The following is a 20,391-nucleotide window of genomic DNA, read 5'->3' as shown; positions in this document are numbered from 1 at the left end:
GAAGGTTCGACGTTCAAAAAGTATAGTTGTCGTCGGATTGAACGGCGAGACGCGTTTTCGGCGTCGAAACCTTTTGCAGCTTTTCAGGAACCGAGTTGTTTTTCCGTGCGTTCGGACAGCGGAGGAACCACAAACACGGACCTCGGCTGCTACGACTGTTGTAGCTCCTATTCTGAGCAGGTTCTTCGGGAACCCTCGTGCTCGGGTGTTTGGTGATCGGAAGAAGTCCCAAGTCACACACATTTTCTGATACCGTAATTTCCGGACTATTGAGCGCACCTCAATATAAGCCGCACCGGCTAGCCGATCGCTATCTCGGGCTTCCTCCTGCGCACTAAAACCGTCAAAGTCGTCTTCTTTGGTGTCGGAGTTGAACGGACTCAGAATTTCTCGGTCATTTCATCGGTCCGATGTGACGAGGATAAATGTTTTAGTGGCGTGAAGCTTGTTAGCCCCCGCCCAAAAAAATGTCAATATATTAGTCGCGGCTTATCGTCCGGAAATTATGGTACTTCTTGCAGACTGTGGGGTGCCATTTTTTTGAAAAATGGTCGAAACGGTCTAGAAATGTTTTCTGCAAAAGAGAGGACAGAAGGTGCTAGAAACGAAACAACGAAGAGGTACGAGCTTTTCCGGGCCACAACGTCACAGAGGGGTTCCAAAGTTCGTCAACGTTTTGGCCCAAATAAGTCCGGAGCTAGCTAACGGCTAACGCGACTCTTCACTGTGCAGATAAAAAGCCGTCTGATTGTCTGTTGCTGTTATTCCCGCCATGCAGAACATGATCCTCCATGTTCTCCATGTCTTCTTCTTCCTGGTTTGTTTTCGAGTGCGGAGCTTAAGGTGCACGTCCCCGACCGCCTGTAAAAATCCAAAAGTAAAAGCTCCCCCCCGGAGGTGGCTACTTCCTGGAACCGAATTCGAGCTGGACATTTCATGGAACTTTTCTGTCCGAAAGTGGCTGTTGCCGTAATCGCTTTTCCCGAAAAAAAGAAAAAAAAAGAAATAGACGCGGCCCTTGTGTCGACACGGCGCCTCATCTGTTCCCCAAAGCCCCGCTGTTCCGTGTTTCAGATCGCGTTTCGCACTGTATTGCACAGTGTTCCGTCGCCGCCGCCGCAGGATTTCAAACCATCTTCCAGAGGTCTTTTGTACTTTGGCTATTTACGCAAGTGTCTCTCCCCTCACCCCTCTCACCCTGGCGTGACGGCTGACATTTCCGGTGAAAGAGCTCTATTGTTGCTTCTTAATCCCCCCCCCTCCCTCCCGCTCCACAGTCGTCTCCGTAAAACAACGGTATCAATTGCTCGTACCGAGTCCGTCGGCGGGTCGGAGCGAGAGACGGTCCCGTCGGCCGACTCGCCCGACCTCTCGGTCGCCGCCCCGGAGCGCAGACGTCCGGAGGGGCTAATATCACCTCTGTCTGAGAAGCAGCCCTTGATCATTGCTGCACTGCAACCTTGTAAATGCACAAATAATGGCCTGTGTATATATTTATTTTCCCGGGGAGACGGTGGAGCAAATCGGTGGCTTCGACAACCCCCCCCCCTGCCCCCCCACCCCCTTAATGAATGGTCTCCATTCTATTTTCCTTCATTTTCCCCAGGACACTGCCATTAACTTTGACAGATGATATGTTCTTTCACTGAAACGCTGCTCCTTAGCGCACTGTCACTGGAAATTGGATTCGCACACCCACCCCCCTTTTTGCTCTTCGCCTTTCCTCCATTTCTCCCTCTTTGTTTGTCCTCGTGTATCCCGCCGCTCTCTCTCATGTGGCTGATATTCCCGCTGGAGATGCGCCGCATATACAATCTGCCGCGGTCGGCCCGCCGGCGAGATGGCTGGTGTCACTTTGCGCAGATGTCGGGCCAAGCGACTTCTCGTCCCGAAGCAGTAGGTAACATCAGCGCGTGTGTCTCCAGGCCCCTTTTGATATTGTAATACTGTAAGGTTGTCTTTTCAGAGCCGTAAAACCGCACATTTCCCTCCGAGACTGTCGACATCGGTAGGATTTTTTTTTTTTTTTGCATTTCTTGCCGTCATTTGAGACGTTCCCACCGGTGCATCGCAAACTCCCACCCGGTTAATGATGGGCGCTCCAGATAATAGGTATCTATTACCGGCGGAACGCGGTTATTTCGTTATTGGATGGATCGCGCGTCATCGCGGCCAACTTAGCCGTCTTTATTAAGACACTGACAGAATCTGTTTCAGCCATTGTGGGAGAATATAACACACCGTGACCGGTTTCAAAGCGAAAAAAAAAACCCAAAGCATCCTACTAGCAGGGATCTCAGTGGAACAAATCCACCCCATTGTGCCCCCCCTTCCTCCTCCCTGTGTGGAAGTATGTAGCAGTTGACAGCGCTTCGCCCAGCTGCTGCGGTTGCAGCTGCTCGCACATTAGCTCAAGTTGCAAGGCCGCATTTATCAATGTGAAGTGAACACCACGGCGGAGAGATAATGGTCCTGAACAAAGATGATACCGCTCTTACCGCCGCTAGCCGCTGCAGCTAGCTTTTCCCTAAGTGGCTCGGCTCAGAGCATCTTTATCGCGCCGCTCGGACGCCTCGGCTCACGCCTGCCGCCGCCGCCGCCGCATCTCCGGAGCGAGCGAGCCGCTGTCGCTTATCCCGTCTGTCGTCAAAGTGCGGCCCGACACGAGCGCGGCGAAGAGCGGTCACATCGAATCACCGTCACGCCGAAGCGTTGCGCCGCAGAGCCTATTAGATGAGTGGATTCCTGTGTCAGGGTGGTGGCGGGGTGGCAGAGAAATTTCAGCCCCAAAAAAATCAATGAAGAAGAAAAAACGGCCGCCTGAAACATCACATCAGTGTAAGCAGTTCTATCGTACATGAGGATTCTTCTGGGGGGAAATATGGAGACTTTATTTAAACCCACTATCGCGTGCATGCATGGTTGTTTATCCTAATCCTCTTAAACATCCAGATCTGGTCAGTCGGTGGAAAGCGTGGCTGGCGGTGACCTTTCACCCCTGTCGCTCCTAGCAACCGATCACCCTTTTGGCGTCTCTTTTGTAAGCGATGCATCTTCAGATGGCGACCGTCTCACCTTTTGCGTCACGGAGCCGGCGTGGATGAAGCGTCTGATCCGTCTCGTCCGGGTTCGGCGGCGCAGGCCGGCCGGGTAAAGCCCGGATAATTTCGGGTTTGCGCCGCACGTCTGAAAGGAGATTTAAACAGTCGGGTTCAAATGACATCTGTCGGGCCGACGGAGACGCACCGTCGGCGCCGGCAGATCCTTTGATTGTTCCGTCTTTCCCGACTTTGTCTCGCCTAGTAATAATTCTTTAATATGGCACATGTGGCAGCATATGGCTGCCATTTATGATCAACCGCCGTCGTAAAGGGGTAACTGGAATATGCAAATACATGCTAATGGAATAGTAATGTAATGAAGTACATTCTATATGGCCAATAATGAGCTGTGTTTATTGACTGTTGATGGCTTCTGCTCAGCCTGCCGTTGTTGTTTCACATGCTGCACATATATTGTTGGTTTTTTTTTTCCCCACCGCACACATGCTGCACACACACACACACACACACACACACACACACACACACACACAGATTGGAGCAGACATGGATACAGAACCGTTACGCGGCACCGAGCTGAAAAACATATTGATGAATGCCCTGACAACTTGCCCATTGAAATTTTGAAACTAAATTGGGCAGAACTGAGACAGATGCGGCGCAGTAAATTAAACAAGCAATCTTCGCTGTTGGGTGACAGCACAATGGTGATTAGGGTTTCATGTGAGCTGCCCTACATTATTTATGTCTGTGCTGTGGGCTGCCTGCAGTTGAATAGACCCACAGTCCATTGACTGGGTGCATTACTGGGGACTGACTCTTGGGTCGGGGGTGCCGGCTTAGGGGCGGGGTGCTAAAAAATGGCTATATTTCCTCTTGTGGAGGTCCATTTTCATCTAAATGAAGGTGTAAGCCCCGAGCGTGTTGTTTCCAGGCCCGGTGTGTGTGTGTGTGGAATGTGTTGACCCCGTTCCGAGGGGCTTCTTTGCACCGCTCGACTCCGTGTTCCAGGGTGATTTCTGCAGAAACACTCATTTGTTCACATCATCCAATCCCGCTTTTCTCGGCCGCTGCCCACTGAACCCGAGGACCTTTTTCCGAGCTCTCCTTATCATGTAAGGTTTTGGGTCAGAGATCTCACGTAGTGTCGCGGATCATTTGATGATAGAGGCAGAAGGCCGCCCACGTCGAGCTGGGATAGCCGAGGGTTCTGCACCGGTAAGAAGCGGTGTTTCCTCGCCACCGTAGCCAAGTACTTGCTCCTGGAGAACGTTGGGTTTCTATCAATCATCTGGAAGAGCCTTGTTTAGACCTGCTCCTCATCAGTTATGTTGTGATATGACGCCGCAGAAATAAAATCTACCTCCACTGGACTTTTATCCTTGAAATAGAGCCAAAAATAGTATTTATTGGAGTAGGATAGCTTTGATAAGAGAGTTTGGAGTACGCATACTGGCACTGCCACCATCGGAATACTTGCAATATGTGGCACAAAGCTGCTATTCAAAACTACAGGCTACTTTGCATCTGCTCACACTGCCCATTGTGGAACCACTTTCATTCATTCATTCATTATGTATGCCACTTTTCCTGCACTCAGGGTAGCGGCGGAGCAGGACCGTACCCATGTGTCATTGGGCGAAACCCCATTGGACCCATTGGACCCATTGGACCCAATAGACCCAATAGACCCAATGGACCCAATGGCGACTGCTCACCAGTCAATCACAGGGTCACATATTGAGGAGACTCAGGGTGCAGACACAAGGAGAACATGGACACTCTACTCGGAGAGGCCCCGGGAACCAGGGGTCTTCTCACTGTGGGGGGGAAGCACTAAGCAGTGAGCCACTGTGCTGCCCAGGGTGTAATCCATAAAAAATTAATATGAGGAAAAAAAATCCACGGTAGCCTCAGAGGTTTGTGTTGCCTGGTAAGAAGTGATCTTCCAGATGGAAGGACCTCCTACAACACATGTGTCAAACTCAAGGCCTGCAGGCCAAATGTGACCCACCGCGTCATTTTATGTGGCCCGCGAGAAGGTCCGATTGTTTTGAAATAAATAAGTCAATAAGTCAAATGCGTGCATTGACCATAACTAAAATTTCTGCTGTCATGTTATCGGCAAAGTGACGTAATCCTGCCATGAGCTTGCAGTGTATCCACATCAATGTGATTTTCAACAAGTGGGATTGAGAAATACAAATGATTCCTAAATGTCCAGGAAGAGAAAAGTTGATGCAGATGGAAGGCTGTTTCAAGACAGATGGGAATGCATTTGTAACATTTTGGATTTGAATGAGTAATAAATTCAGTTATTTAACATGAAGGAGTAGTTAGATTTATTTAACATGATATTTAGTGACATATATACCGTTACCGTTACATGTGGCCCTTTTGAGGGCGACCATTATGCTGATGTGGCCCTTGTGACAATGACTTCGACACCCCTGTCCTCCAAGAACCTTCTCTGCTCTCGGCTTAAAGTTTTCTTTTGCAAACTTGTCACATCGGGACATGGTTCTGAATAGGAGGAAGTCCAACTGCTGTAAATAAACAGTGATGGCAAATTTGCATAATCCACACCCCAGCCATACCATAAAAGGCCAGGCATCTTGCCCAGTTTCAGTGCAGCCTCATTCATCAGACCAAAGAAATACTTTTACACTGATATTCGTCTCTCCGAATGAGAGCCGTGGACACACATGTTTATGTTATTTAGTCGGAAAAGTAGTGGAATTAAAGGCTCAGAGAAAGCCAGGCACGGGGAAAATTAACTGTGCTTTCAACAGTGTGCTTTTGTGGGCCCCGCTGCCTGTACTGACTAGAAAAAAAAAATAATAAAAGGGTTTGACGTTCAACTCGATGCCAAGAAACATCTCGCCAAAGTGGAGAAATCCAAGTCTCGGGTGCCAAGAGGACACACAATTAACACCAGGAGTAGGAGATGTGCTGGAACTGCTTTCGGATGGGTAAGGCTCCAGGGAGTCCGGTAGCGCAGCCCGGGGCAACCTCAAATGTGACACTAATCACCCAAATATCCCCGTAATTAAATAATTCATTTTGTAGTTTCATCCAATAAAACTCATATGGTAATGTTCAGTCACGCCAAAACGTAATTTTTTGGGGTTTGACAAACCGATAGTATCAGGCCTGGACCGCTGCGCGTTCACAACGGGACGTCCATGGAGGACTTTTGGAAGGCTACGCGTATGTTGTGCGTCAGGTTAGCTAGCGAGAAGCTACCAAGGCTTCGGATAATGGCGGTAAGCCGCGTGTGCCGCTTGTACACATGGGCGTGTAAAAAAGAAGAAAGGCAATAGACATTTACCTAAGCTCGTGAGAGAGGTATGGCTTAGGTATCTCACAAAAGCGATACTTGCTGTAAAAATGAGTTGAACAGTTGACAAATTTATTGAGCAAATGAATCAGGAAAAAAAAAGAAGAGGTCTTCCAAACAATAACAAAAATAATTCAGTCCTCCGTCCAAAAATAAATCCCCCAAAAAACTATCCCAAAAATGTGTTTGTTATCCAATGACTGGGTTGAGTCAGTGAGAGTACTCTTATTTGGCGTGGAAGTGATACAATATCGCCGTTTTGGATCAGAATCTGTCGCTCCCATAAAAACCAATCGGAGTTCTCAACAACTCGATGTCACCGTCTTGTTTTCGGGTATAAAGGTGATGAAAATCGGGGCTACTGGTAAAACAGGTATTACTTATTAAGAGACTAACTGGATGGAAAATAATCCGTTTTAAAAGTGTACTTTATCTTTTTACAGTTCAAGAGCAGGGAGCTCATTAACTCACGTTCAAAGTGGAAAACGATTGGGCTGCAGGAAGACAAAAAGTAGAAGAACAACCGAGGTGATACTATTCTCTTGGTAGAGCGCCATCTATATGTAATACCTATATTACTAGTAGCCCGATTTTCATAGGGGTCACACGTGCACGACTGGTACAAATTTGGAAGGTCGACGGTTCGATTCCCGGCTCTGTTTGTCTGCGTGAGCAAGTGTCCTTGTGGTAAGACACCCGAGGGTAAACGTGACAGATATCGCTGACGTGAGCGCAAAAGGCAACACAATTAAACACAAGTGCGCTCCGTCCGGATACGTCGCGGTACATGTCGATTTCAAGAGGCTTCGGCCGTCTGCTCCTGCTAATCCGAGACGGGCTCAGCGCCGCGCAGGCCTAAATATCTCCCCTCACTCGGGGAGATGTGCTTTTGTTTTTGTTGATTCCGAATAATTTACCGCGGATATGGCAGCGGTATCACTCTTCCGGTTGTTTATTTGTGTCGAGCGAGTACCGAGTTGATTCAGGCCTACTGCCTTTGCGCTACTTTGCCTTTCTTGCTCTGCTTGCTAATCGTTTCTCTGCTACTGGCTCGCAAGAGAAAGCCACGTAGGGAAGCGCTGACAGAACGGGGACGTGGAAACAATCGCTTCCCGGTGCTTTGACTCTCATCGCGATTGAAACGTCAACGGTTCGGTGCGAGCGGCCGGTGACTGTCCGCGGTAGCCTGCTAGCGATGTCTTCTGTTTTTGCAATAACATCCACGTCTCTGCTCGAGCACGAACAGCTGCGAAACGTCGGAGAGCAGACGTAAAAGCGCAGCTGTAATTAACAAATAACAATCACGGACGCGGGCCGTTTGGTTTCCCAGCTCCGGGACCTTGGAGGAGCACATCATTACTTGCGGTTCTGACTTTCCGGGGCACCGAAATGGAACTATGTCATTGTTATTGTTATTGCTTCAACTTTTTTTTTTCTTTCTGCCTTAGAAATCTAAAAAGTTCACAGAGGGGAAAAAAAAGAAGGGGGGAAAATCTGACCACGATCTTTATTTTCACGACTCGCCGCAGTTCGTTCCTCAAACTGCGCCATCCCTTCTTTGCAAAGGTGTGCTCTTTTTGCCGATCACGTGGACGGACGGCGATGCACGGAGGAAAGCTAAAAACGCAGACTTTTTGGGCCGCCGCCGCCGACCGTCACACCTGCACACATGTGTGCCTCCGCGACTGCGCGTTTTGTTTTGTTTTGCTGGGATCTGTCATGTGAGTCTTCTACCGAACAACTCCATTACGAGGGAGTTGACAGAATGCACGTGAAGGGCCGGATGGCTTCTCAGTATTATTGGGACAAACTGAAAACACCCGGATTGACTCTGTGGCAGGGGTGCTTTGGATGAGATGCCGATTATGTCCTTCAAATTTACCGTCATTTCCGGACTATTGAGCGCACCGGAATATCAGCCGCTAAAAATAACAGAATCAATATATGTGTACATCTATAGGCATTTATGCAGGAACATTTTTTTATTACTTTTAATTGAATTAACATCCGCAAATTCGTACTGGAAAGGCTTTTTTCCGAACAGCGCCTGGAACAAGGCCGATGAAAAAAATTAATACAAGATGTCCTCACTTAAGGACGTACTCGGTTAACGACGGGATTTGGGATGATAATAAAAAACACGCGGAATGCGCTGGGAGCGAAGTTGTGAGCGTGTGTGTATTAAACGCACTTATAACTGGCCTATATTCATGCAAATGAATAAAGGAAAAAAAAAAGGTACAAATGGCCGATATGTACTGTATTTTCCGCACTATAAGGCGCACTGGATTATAAGGCGCACCTTCAATGAATGGCTTATTTTAAAAAAAAATTCATATATAAGGCGCACCGCATTATAAGGCGAATAGAATGGAAGCTACAGCAGTGGCCGGGGTTGCGAATGCATCCACTAAATGGAGCTGCGCTAAAGGGAATGCCAACAAAACAGTCAGATAAGTCAGTCAAACTTTATTAATAGAATACAAACCAACAACTCCGTTCACTCCAAACACAAGTTAGTGCATTCACAAGACGGTACCGCACCGACCGGTAGCTCTTACCGGTATTTTTTGCCGTTCAAACAATGTATTTCCAACTCCATTTGTCAAGGTTCAAAGCGTTTCATAAACAAAAGCACCAAGAAAAACGGTATATATGCAAATACAGTACAGTAGAAAGGGTGATGGCTATCTTCATCTTCCTCCTGCGCGCTAAAACCACTAAAGTCTTCGGTGACGGAACCGAACGGCCTCGGAATTTCACGGTAATTTCATCGGTCTGATGTGACGAGGTGACTGATGTGACACTAAATTGCGTAAGAGTGTGAATGACAGGGCGGACGGTTGAATATCTTTTTATGACGTGTAAATGAGTGAATCAGAATCGGAAAAAACCTTATTTGTCCTCATTTTCCATCAAATCGTGAACATCGCTAAATTTTTGGGTGAATTTTTCTAGGTATAATCAAGTTGTGGAGCAGCGTTTTGGACCAACTTGTAAATAACTTTGGAATTCTGAAGAGCTGCTGTCTGGTGCTCAAATATGTTAAATAGGACGGGATTCTACGCAACGTTTTTCAAAATCACTGAAATCCAGCTGCAGATTTAAAAGAAAAAGCCAAAAGTGTTTATCTCGCCAAGTTGAAGCGTTTTGGACCAACTTGTAAATAACTTTGGAATTCTCAAGAGCTGTCATCTGGTGATGAATTATGTTGATTTTTTTTTTTTAATAATTATTTTATTGCGCTTTAGAGGGTGAAAGGTTGAATATTTTTATATGATGTGAGAATGAGAGGGTGAATTGCTGCATGTGTCCCTGTGATTGACTGGCTACTGGATAATTCAGTTGTGTGAGACGATGCTGCACGGTCGCTCCAGGGGTGTGTGGAATGCAAACACACACACACACACACACACACACACACACACACACACAGATCTCGTCACACTGTCAGAATGAGGGTGAATTAATAATTACAGACTTTTCATCTTTGTCTGAAGTATTCCTTTAAGTGTTCTTGGTTTTTTTTTTTTCTCTCATCGTCTCTTGTCGGATTTTTTTTTTTTTTTTTCATCATTAAACCTCTGTTCTTGCATGAACTCCTTTCTTCCAGCGCTGAATAATACATCGCTTTTTAATGTTTTCCAATCCTCCCCGACATCCTCTGAGCTGAGCAGGAGACACAGCTGCCGCCGCACCTGTTTTTTTTTTGTTTTTTTTTTTTCGGAAGAAAGTGGCATCACTTTTCAGACTGACACTTTCAGAAAACTCCCAACTTTTTGGATTACGGAGGCGCTTGACTTCTCCGCGAATGGGAAAGAAAAAAAATCAACCGCGCAGTGACGGTAATTTATGCAGTTCTGGGTTTATAAAGTGGATAAAGTGGCGCGGCTCTGTTTGTTTGCACCGCCGAATACTGTAAATAGGCGCGTTGGATGAGCGGGATAAGAAAATGGGATGCCATCTCTAATTTGTGTTTGCGCATCTCGTCTCCCGGAGCGTCGCGCCGCCGCCGCCGCCGCCTTCGCGCACGTTACGAAACGGCCTGCAAGAAGGCCCCGCTTGTTTTTATTGGTGACATTAACTCCCAGCCCCGCTTTGATGGACATTTCTAGCATCTGCGCGTCTTAATTGTCCGTCCGCGACAACAACGGCGCGTTGTGGCTGCCGGCCGGCCTCTGGCCTCCCGGACCCGTCAGAACAATACTCCACTGCAGCGCTTCTTTTAGAGAGTCTCTGTCAGCCGGCCCCGGGGAGGGCGGGGGTGGCGGCGGCGGCGGCGGCGGGTGTTTTCTGATAAGTTGGTGCCATATCTGGTTCCCCGCGTTCAACCGCCTCTTTGTCAACCCCTCCTCCTCCTCCATGCTGCGGCTCCGCACGCTGCCTGCGCTCGGATACCTTGCATGGCTTTCATTAAGACGGAGCGTCCGGCCCCCCCGGCCACAACCGCAACCCCTTTATCCTCCAACCATTGTTGTCCTTTTGAATGAAACCTATTTTTTAACCTCTCGCGAAGCATGAAATTCAGGGTTTTACAAACGCCACCGGCGGCTATTAGAACTCCCGATCTGTCGCAGGCCGTGTTCGTAAAATCGGCGAGTGATGTAACGCGCCGCCGCTTGCGTGCCAGCGTGGCATGTTTTTTCACTTAGGGATCACAATATTTGTCTCTGTCATAAACACGGGGGCATCTGGCTGCCAGGAACGGCATCCATTCAAGCCGTGACATCCGAAAATGTGGGCCGAGCTCATCAGAGAGAAAGTTGTCTGGCTCCGGTTTCAGCGGCTTGTGTAGGTATGATGAATGTTACTAATCACCTTCTGGCCCGAGAGGTCAACCTTCCCGCCGCCGCCCCCTTTCTGTCTTCTGTGTGGATCTGCACCCTGTGGATCACCTTCATCTTGTCCAGGCATTTTTTTATTTTCGGTCTGCCGGCACCAGGCAACTCAACTATGCACTTTGTTTTTTTTTTAAATCGAGTGCAAAACGTATAAGAATATGCGTTGGACCCTCATTTTTTGCGGGATCCGAAACCCCCGGCGAAAAGTGAATTTCCGCGAAGAAGAGACGTGGACATTTCGATGGTGTTTCCAGATATATACTGCTCAAAAAACATAAAGGGAACACTTGAACAACACAATGTAACTCCAAGTCAATCACACTTGTGTGAAATCATAGTGTCCACTCAGGAAGCAACACAGATTCATTTTGACTTGTTTTAAGGACATTACATCAAAGTTGGATCAGCCTGGAGTTTGTTTTTACACTTTAATTTTGAGTGTGATTCCTAATCCAGACCTCCATGGGTTGATACAATTGATTTCCATTGATCATTTTTGTGTGATTTTGTTGTCAGCACATTCAACTGTGTAAAGAGCAAAGTATTTTATAAGAATATTTCATTCATTTAGATCTAGGATGTGTTTTTTAAGTGTTCCCTTTATTTTTTTGAGCAGTGTATTAACCCTCAACGTACCTCGAACCTACGAAGCTCCCCGGTGTTTTTTCTTCAGAACATCATTATAGGCAGTTGCTGCCTCTTTTTTTTTTCCTGTTTGAAAATGGTTTTATAAACCGTCACTGACCGACCGAACCATATCGTCGTCCCGATCTTGCGACATATTTTGCACGGCTTTCGCAGCGTTTGTCGTAGCTGCGTGTCGTTTCGAGCGTCAGATCGGTCTCTTCGACTTTTTCCTCTTCTTGTCGCTTCTCTTCCTCTTCCTCGCCGGCAGACTTCGTCATCTGGGTGAGATTCCGGTCAGAACGGCGGTCCGTTAGGCCGTTGATGTCGTCAGGAGTCACGTTAGAGAAGCCTTTTCCTCCAAGAATAGGAGATCTCGTGATTTGTTTATTTTACAAAATAAATTTTAGTTTGATTTTACTGTTTTTTTTCTTCTCAGGCTAGAATATGGCTATTTTACCATGAAAAAAAAAAAATCAAATACTGCAAAAAAAATAACGATAAATCGCGAGAATCGAATCACAAAAATAGTCAGCGAAGTAGCGAGGACGCGAAAGGCGAACCGCAAAGTAGCAAGGGTCTGCTGTTTATATATTTTTATTCATTTCTAAAGTCAATGGAGACGCTTACTCGGTGTTAACTTTGACCTCTGCACATCCGGAAAAAAAACCCAAGATTAACCAGCAATGTAATCTTGAATTAAATGAGTTCGGATTAAACCTGGAAGACATTATCTTTCCGTTCTAGTTCTTTCATGTTTTTTTTTCCCCCCTGCCTCTCGCAGACAAGCTTTTGTCCTTTTTGAGAATCCCCTCCGCCCGACAACGTCGGATTTGAAAGATGAGTCGACGAAAAGAGAATAAAAGAAGAACATCCGTCGCTTAGTCCTGTCGAACACGCTTGGAGAACACGGTCTCCCTGAAAAATATAACATCTGGCGGAGGAACGTGTTTCCCGTTGGGAAGAAGGCGCCCTCGGAGGTGTGGAGGTGCGGCGGCCGTCGCTTTCCGCCGGCCGCCGTGAAATCGCGATGGGAGATTGATGTTAAATCGATTGGCCGCGTTGGGTGGATTCCACGCTAATTCTAGTACAACTTAACTCCTGTAGTGCGTTTGGGAAATCAGTTCCCGGCAACCAGAAAGCGTGAAAATATAAAAGTTGGGGTCTGGCAATATAAATATTGTCCGGGAAGCAATTGTGTGAAAAAGAGAATTTTATAGCGGCAATAAGAGCCTTCTTAGGAGGCTTCGGATTTGCATAAGGCTCCTTCGGAAAAGCGGAAAAAAAAAAAAAAAAGGAAAAAGGTATTTGTGGTGGCTGGGCAGAAGGCAGTTGTTAAAATTCCTCAAGTCTTTGAGGAATTTTTCAATTGCCGTCGCTTCCACCGTGAAGTTTCTCAAGTGGCTCCAGCGCCGAGATCACAGAGCCCGGCGGAGTTTGCAGAAACTTTTTCCTTTCACCTCTTTTACAGCAACCACCTCGCTTTCTTGTCTCTTAAATTTACCCCGCCAGAGTATGTGATTAACGTCGGTTGTTTTGTTTTTTCAGAAAACCCCTAAAGAGCCACTTGAAACGGGGTTCCAGACAAACACGGTGGCCTCCGAAAAAAAAAAACTTGAAGGAGAATGGCGCGTTCGTAGCGGCTGTTTGGGTTTCCCGTTGACTTCCTGCGGCCCCTTCGACCAAATCCCTTCTCCGTCCTCGCCGTAGCGTCGGTGGGAAATGACCGCTCGGACCTTTTCCATCACGCGCGCGTTCGACTCCCTTGACATATCAATACAAAACAAGCGTCGATACCCCACTGGAGGCGGTGGCGTCTAAAACAACGGAGGACACATTGTGTGCATTCGCCGCTTTTGAATAGCTGTCAGCGTATTGATTCCCCTTCAAGGTCAGCGTCAATTCCTCTCTGCCAGTCCCCTTTTCTGCCGGCGACAATGTACGCATAAAAAAAAAAAAAAAAAAAAAAGAAAAAAGAAAAAAAAAGCAGAGCCAACTGGGAGCTGAGGACCTATTAAAATAACTCGGTGGCGGTTTCCACCGCAGCTCTCGGACGGAGGCATTTATCGCCCCGGCCAGTGTTTGGGTGCGATTATGTAATCCATCAGGGTATTACCATAAAGAGGAAGGGGTGGGGCGCGGAGGGGTCGGATTGTAATAGCATTGCCGCTGATGACCATCGTATAGCAATTGCCCAAGGGCAGGAATGTTTTGTGCTCCGATGTGTCCGACAGGTGGCTCGGAGACGCTAATTGATGAATGATCGGGGTGATATATGAGCCCCCGCGGCCGGCCCAAACATAAAGGCTCGGGGCGTCGGTGACGCCCTAAATCATTTCCAACAGGCCAGTAAACCTAAAGCGGTCCCCTCATTAGCATATGAAAGAGTGATCCGGGAGGAGGACCGTCCCCTCTAAACTCTTTGTAGACCACCTATTGTTAGCGTCCTGAGTGTGAGCATTTTATGCTCGATGAATAATGACAAAAAAGATGGTTTTATAATTAGGGTCACTCGGCTCTAATGAGTGATTAACATGACTACAAACCAGGCCCTTTGATATAACGCGGGGGGTTTTTAATCCCCTTTCAGGTTCGCACCGGCTTTGTCTCGTTCGCTTTCTCCCACACCTCCTTGTCCCCGGTGCTGGTCGGACCCGGTGTTTACTCGTCTGTCGGGCGGTGAATGGCTTCATATTTATTGTCGTGCCGACTCGGAGTGCGTCGACGGCGGCATTCGGATCCGACGACATCGGCCCCTTTCGCGCCGTCGGCGCTTTTCGACGGTCCTCGAGCCGGGCAGCGGACCTCTTCTTGGACCATGTGAGCTCCTTCTTGGTGGAACTCCCAAGCCAGATACTTCTCACGAGGCGTTTGATGCCATTTTTACAAACTATTTTGGTCAGCGGTCAGCTGTTGTGACGGAACGGACGTAACCGACGGGAAGCGGATCGAAGAGGTCGAGCTCTTGTGGGGTTTCCAGGGGCTCGCAGAGGAGGATACACACTTTGGCCGAAATAAGTCCGGAGTTAGCTGACGGCGGAGTTCGAAGCAGCACGGGGAGAAGATAAAAACTTCAACCCGTCCGACGGTCCGAACCCTGATCCCTCACTGCTGGCTGGGGATGCAAAACTAAAAGCGTCCCCCCCCTGGAGGAGGCTGGTTCCTGGATCCAAACTCAACTCTGGAGTTCTTGGAACTTTCCAGAATCAGCCGCAGACCACCTACGGGGCTGATTTCCCATCGTTCGCCGACGATGTCCCGGTCTTATTTATCCTCCGAAGTTGTGACACTAACAGGAAATGCATACTTGTTTGCGCGCCAGCTGTGGCATATATTATTTTTACTCGAGGTCCTCCTGGATTCGCAATCAAGGGCCAGCTCATCAGAGAGGCCGCTCTCGACGATCAGATTGTTTACGCCAAGATCTTTCCCCTCCGGCCCCGAGGTTTTATCTCAAACCTAGAGCTTCTCGTCCCGAGACGGCGGAGACGGCGGAACGCGCCGCCCCCATCTAAGATTACAAATCCACGGGCGAGGATTATGCGGCGTGTAGCCCAGCAGCGTTGCTTTCCGTGCCGCCGTCTCTCCCCTCGCTGATATGAATGCGAGTCAAACATCTCCGCCGATTTGCCTGGAATCCGTCTCCCTCCCCCCGCCCTGCCTTTTTTTTTTTCCCTAAAATTTTCATTTTATGCAGACGATCGACACGGCGACGAGCATCGCCGCCTCCTGCTGGCGAAAAGAAAATCGGTTCGGGATGATTTGCAAAGTTGCCGACTCGGGCACGTCAAACGGATCGGACCGGGGCCGCAGACAATTATTCGGGGCAATTAAAACTTCTTTTTTTAAACTATTCCGAAACACGCAACGAGAGAAAGGAGGGCTTTGTTTTCCCGAAGTGGAAGAGCCGAAATTGGGAAGGAGATGCCGGTTCGGCTGTGCGACCCGAAGTCACGGAGCGGATTCCTGTCGCAGGCAAGCTTCGTTTGGACTCAACAGCGAGATAACGATGCGGTTTTCTTACAAGTACCATTTTGGCATCTCTGTGCAAAACAGACTCCTGTCTCTCCCCTCCCGCTCTCTCCCTGGTTATTTACCGTTCTGCAGGGGGGGACGGACGCGTTGCGTGACCCTCTTCATTGTTTTGCTTGGGTGACTCTAAAGGACAATGGCAGTCTGGAGCCTTTGCTCGCGCTCAGCGTGTGTGAATCTGCATCTTTCCATTGGGAGTGCTGTCCTCCGATGTCAGCGGAGGTTATGTGATCTATGTGTGACTGAAGGGGGTTTCCACCGCTGAGAGTCGGCGTCACAATGAGATTTGTGTGTGCGATTCTGTCTGTGTGTGTAATTTCATCGAAGCAAACATCTTATATAAGGCGTTTGAATTTTTTGGGCTGTCGATCGCAAGCGCCGAAAGCGCGTTGCCGGCTTTACTCGCAATCGGCTCCTTTTTTTTTTTTTTTTATTTACGGCGGGAGGTCAGGATTGCCGGGTGTCTGATCGTCCCCAACCCCCACCAGATCGATTATTTATTTCATCTTCCCGTGAAACCGCTCGAGAAAGTCCAATCCCCGCGCCGGAGCGCTCGGGATCGACCGTAATCCGCCGCCGCCGTTCAGCGTCTTTACTCGGGCTAAAGCGAGGGTCCCCGGGCGATCGGGGCCTTCATCGTTCACCAAATTGGGTCCCATTTGAAAAACAGATGGACTTGTCTGGCCAAGAGCCAGCGGCGAGGCCCCCTCCTCTTTGTTTTTTGTGCGTTAAAGGTAAGTGTCTGCGGCGGCTGCTTTCTCCCATCAGCAAGGATAACAACGCCATTACCCCAGGCTACTCCTGTCCACACCAATTAGTGTTTTCTCCCCGGCTAATGTATGTGTGTGTGTGTCCACACACACCTTTGGACATAAATACAGTCGCCATTCTGTCCTGTTCTGCCTCCTTAAATTATGTTGTCGATGAGAAGAAAAAAGAGACACTTCCCGGTTCCACAAACGGGAAGCGTTTGTCATCAGACAGGAAATGAGACCAAAGCAGGAGGAGAAGCTGGCAAGGGGACGTAAACTAGATATGGCCGTTATCTCGTATCTTGTTGTTACAAGTGTGATTCTCGGACCGGCGGCGTCCCAGACGGACCCGACGCCCGCTATTCTTTCATTGAAGAAATCCGATAAAGATGGAGGTAATATGAACTTTGAATTAATGACAGTTTACTTTAGAAAGGGAACTCATCTAGAGGTCTTTTTCCGCGTCTCTTGGACATCTGTACCATCTGCGAGTGGGTGGCTCATTTTTTTTTTTTTTTTTTTCCGCCACAGGTTTGACAGTAAACAGATGCAGGCGCGCTCGGCCGATCCTGGAGCGTGTCTACATGTTATTGTGTTTGAAAGAGAATCAGCAGACAAGCTACCTGCTCTGGACTCAAGTGAACCTGAGCTGTTTGTTTCCTTTTGCCCTTGACGTCTGGAACATACGTCCATACTTCTTGGTCAAGCTGTCGGCCGGAGGGATCTCTGATGGAGGAAGTGTCTTCAACACTTGTTTGCATGTGTGAGAAATGAATCCCTGAATCCCTTTTTTTTTTTTCCACGCACATGTGTGCGCACTACCGCGCTGGACTTTCTGACGAAACAGTGCCGAGCTGTCGTAAGCTAGTGCGCCACTTGAACCGCTTGACAAGGAAGCACATGCAGGTGCAGAAATCTTTTATTAATCAAGACATGGAAGGCTCAGTTGGCTGTTCAATTCCAGGGCTACTCCCGTATCCTGTGCGCAGGACAGTGAAGCCCTCCCAGTTGCTCCAGACGGTATGCTTAGCGTCTTGCTCGAAAGCTAAATTGTTGTGAAAGCGCTATTTACCGTAATTTCTGGACTATTGAGCGCAGGTCAATACGAGCCGCACCGGCTAGCCGATCGCGATCTTGGGCTTCCTCCTGCGCACTATGACCGTCAAAGTCGGCTTCTTTGGAAATTCTCAGTATTTCCTGGTCATTTCATCGGTCTGATGTGACGAGGAAAAATGTTTTAGCGGCGTGAAAATCGTTACCCCCCCCCCCCAAAAAAAAAATGCATATATTAGCCGCATTGTTGTTTAAGTGAAAAAAGTCGCAGCTTATCGTCCGGAAATTACAATACATACAGACGCCCCGGTGAGGCCCGTTTATGCTAACGCTACGAAAGTCAGCAGGTGCGTTCATTTCAAACATTGTCAAACGTCCATACAGTAGTCAAGCAGTGCATCCACTAGAGGGCAGCGCTGAGTTCGGAGTTCACTTCCGGGCTTTTGCGTTTCGTTTCGAACAGTCGTAAAGATGTCGACGGTAAAGGAGCTGGTGATAACGTATGTATTGAGATTAGAAAGAGGTAGCGCAGTAGACGACGGAGGCCATGTTGGCTTCTTTTCCGCTCCTTTTTGCTGGTCACACTTGCGGCTACTGTGCGATACTGTGCGATACTGTGCGACACTGCCCCCTGGTGGCCGACAGTGGTAGTGCCCAATTTGCTGTTTGTTTACATCCGCTAGCCGCACAAAAAGTTCAGCACTTTGATGATTACTGTGACATGAGTTTTTAAACATTTTTTTTTTTTTTTTTAATGTCTGAATTTTACGGTTCGCTGGAGCTTCTATTAATACATTTGATTAAAATGGATTTGCTCCTTATAAAATGGAGCCAAGGAACCTTCTGCTTGAAGGGCGGGGATTTTTAATTTGTTTTTTAATGTATTTGAATGCAGAGCGTCCCGGCTATAAGGAGAGCGCCGTCCTTACGTGACTCGCTGCGGTGGATGAAGTTTAATGTGTTTTCACTCGCTGCGACGTGAATCCCCAGTGACTCCAAATGCACTAAAACAGACCACGGTTTTAAATGTCATTGTTCCTGGCACGGACGGAACCTCCGCATCTCGGAAGAGCGACGCTTTCAAGTGCGCTTGAGTCGAAAACCGATTCCCCGCTGAATATACTTGAACGCGCCGTTTGCCTTGTTCCTCGGGATCCCTGAAAGTCAACACTCGCGACATGTGCAAATCGGCATTCGGTAATTCTTCTTTTTTTATCGACCGAAACATCCCACGGAACATTCCCCCCCCCCACCCCCCGCTCACAAAGACGCCGTTTATCTAAGCGACATGTGACTGAATTCCACTTGCAATCAAACTCATTGGCAACCACTTCGCGGCACCGCATTCTTAGAATTTCAGCAACGCGCTCGCTTCAAACCGCCGACGTTATATCCATATCTGCATCGGCCGTTTATCCGCGCCGCATCTGGCGTGCCGTCGCTCCGTGAAGACGCGCCACGCCGCTTCGGATCCGTCTCCGTCTGGGCGATGAAGGAGCCTCTGTGTTCTTATTTGCGCATCAGACCGAGGGGATTTCTCAGCCGCCACCTGATTCACATTGCTGTAATTGAGTTGATGCCGTAAGCATCGCTGTCCCCGCTTGGGCCCCAGGTAATTCACGCACCACAAAAGCACCGTTTCACTCCGGTTTTTCACATGATGTCTAGCGAGCGAGCGAGAAAGTCCGATCTATTGGAAAAGGGCGGGGAGATTAGAGGGAGTATGGGAGTGAAAGGGAGGAAAAATAGAGCGCAGGGTTGGTTTTTTTTTTTTTTTTTTTTGGTGTGTAGCGAAGCAGCTCCGTAGCAGAGAGGCCAGAGAGTCACTGAGTCTGCAGCACGTGGATAACCACCACAAAGCTCTCGGTCTCAAATATCTCCCTCTCTCTCGCTCTCTCGCTCTCTCTCTTTCTTCCTCTCTCCTCAGAGCTTAGGAACTGCAATCGATTCAAGGGGGAGATTTCCTTGGCCAAGTACAAGGAGATTGACGTTTTTGGGGTAAGCCCGAATTTGTCGCTCCCGACAACTCTCGATAATTGGACTTCCCCGCACTCGCATGTGGATATCAAACACCATCTAAGACTTTGTTAGCGTTGTTCTCCATTGTGCGACTGCCATGTCGGGTTTGTAGTTGCGCCGAATGCCGCGCCGTTGGCCGAGTCTTGTGTTTTCTCCGAGCGGTAGCCTCAACTTTTCGTCGCCGTCGTACCGAACGCTGTTTCCGCACGGCTCGCGCCATGTCACGACCAGGGCAGTCGTTTAAACAACCCTCTCTCTTCCCCTGTATCTCCGCCTCTCCGTCTCTGAGAGGAGGTGCCGTGTCTCGTGGGCCTACATGCCACCCGCCGTAGGCCGGAGACAAATCCTCATTCTGTTGCATCAGAGTTGACACTGGCAGCACGGGCGGTTGCTTTGTCACGCTAAAAGCAAACCCAACGTAAACAGTTACTCAGCATTTGTACCCGGAGGATCGGCAGCCGTCCGCTGACCCGATTTCCAGCACCTGAAGTGAATTCAGCAAAAGAAACAATGCATGAAATAGTCCATTTGTTCCGATACGGTATATCCTCCTTTCATTTCAGCAAACTTTAGCCGTTTTCAGACAGAAAACTTCAGAGTTCTAAGTTCTAAGAGCCGTCCAGCTCGAGTTTGGTTCCAGAAAATACCCTGCTTCAGGGTAACCTATT

The 20,391-nt window shown here is 48.4% G+C and overlaps 1 protein-coding gene across 3 annotated transcripts in view; it reads left to right on the top strand.

Moving 5' to 3' along the window:
- Positions 1–20,391, top strand: part of raraa (retinoic acid receptor, alpha a) — a 162,890-nt gene that overhangs the window by 6,115 nt on the left and 136,384 nt on the right. The window contains exon 1 of one of the 3 annotated variants that reach the window (XM_086141086.1): positions 19,268–19,702. The exons of the other annotated variants lie outside the window; for them this stretch is intronic. The gene's annotated coding sequence lies outside the window, so the exon portion shown is untranslated. Of the gene's footprint in view, positions 1–19,267; positions 19,703–20,391 lie in introns of those variants that run through there. 3 annotated transcript variants of the gene reach the window in all.

Source organism: Fistularia commersonii, chromosome 33 (genome assembly GCF_037954325.1).
Source record: "Fistularia commersonii isolate RoL2024-O1a breed Wild chromosome 33, RoL_Fcom_v1.0, whole genome shotgun sequence".
Taxonomy (NCBI): domain Eukaryota; kingdom Metazoa; phylum Chordata; class Actinopteri; order Syngnathiformes; family Fistulariidae; genus Fistularia; species Fistularia commersonii.
Note: the sequence above shows the minus strand (reverse complement) of the source record. Positions and strands in the feature narration are given on the sequence as shown.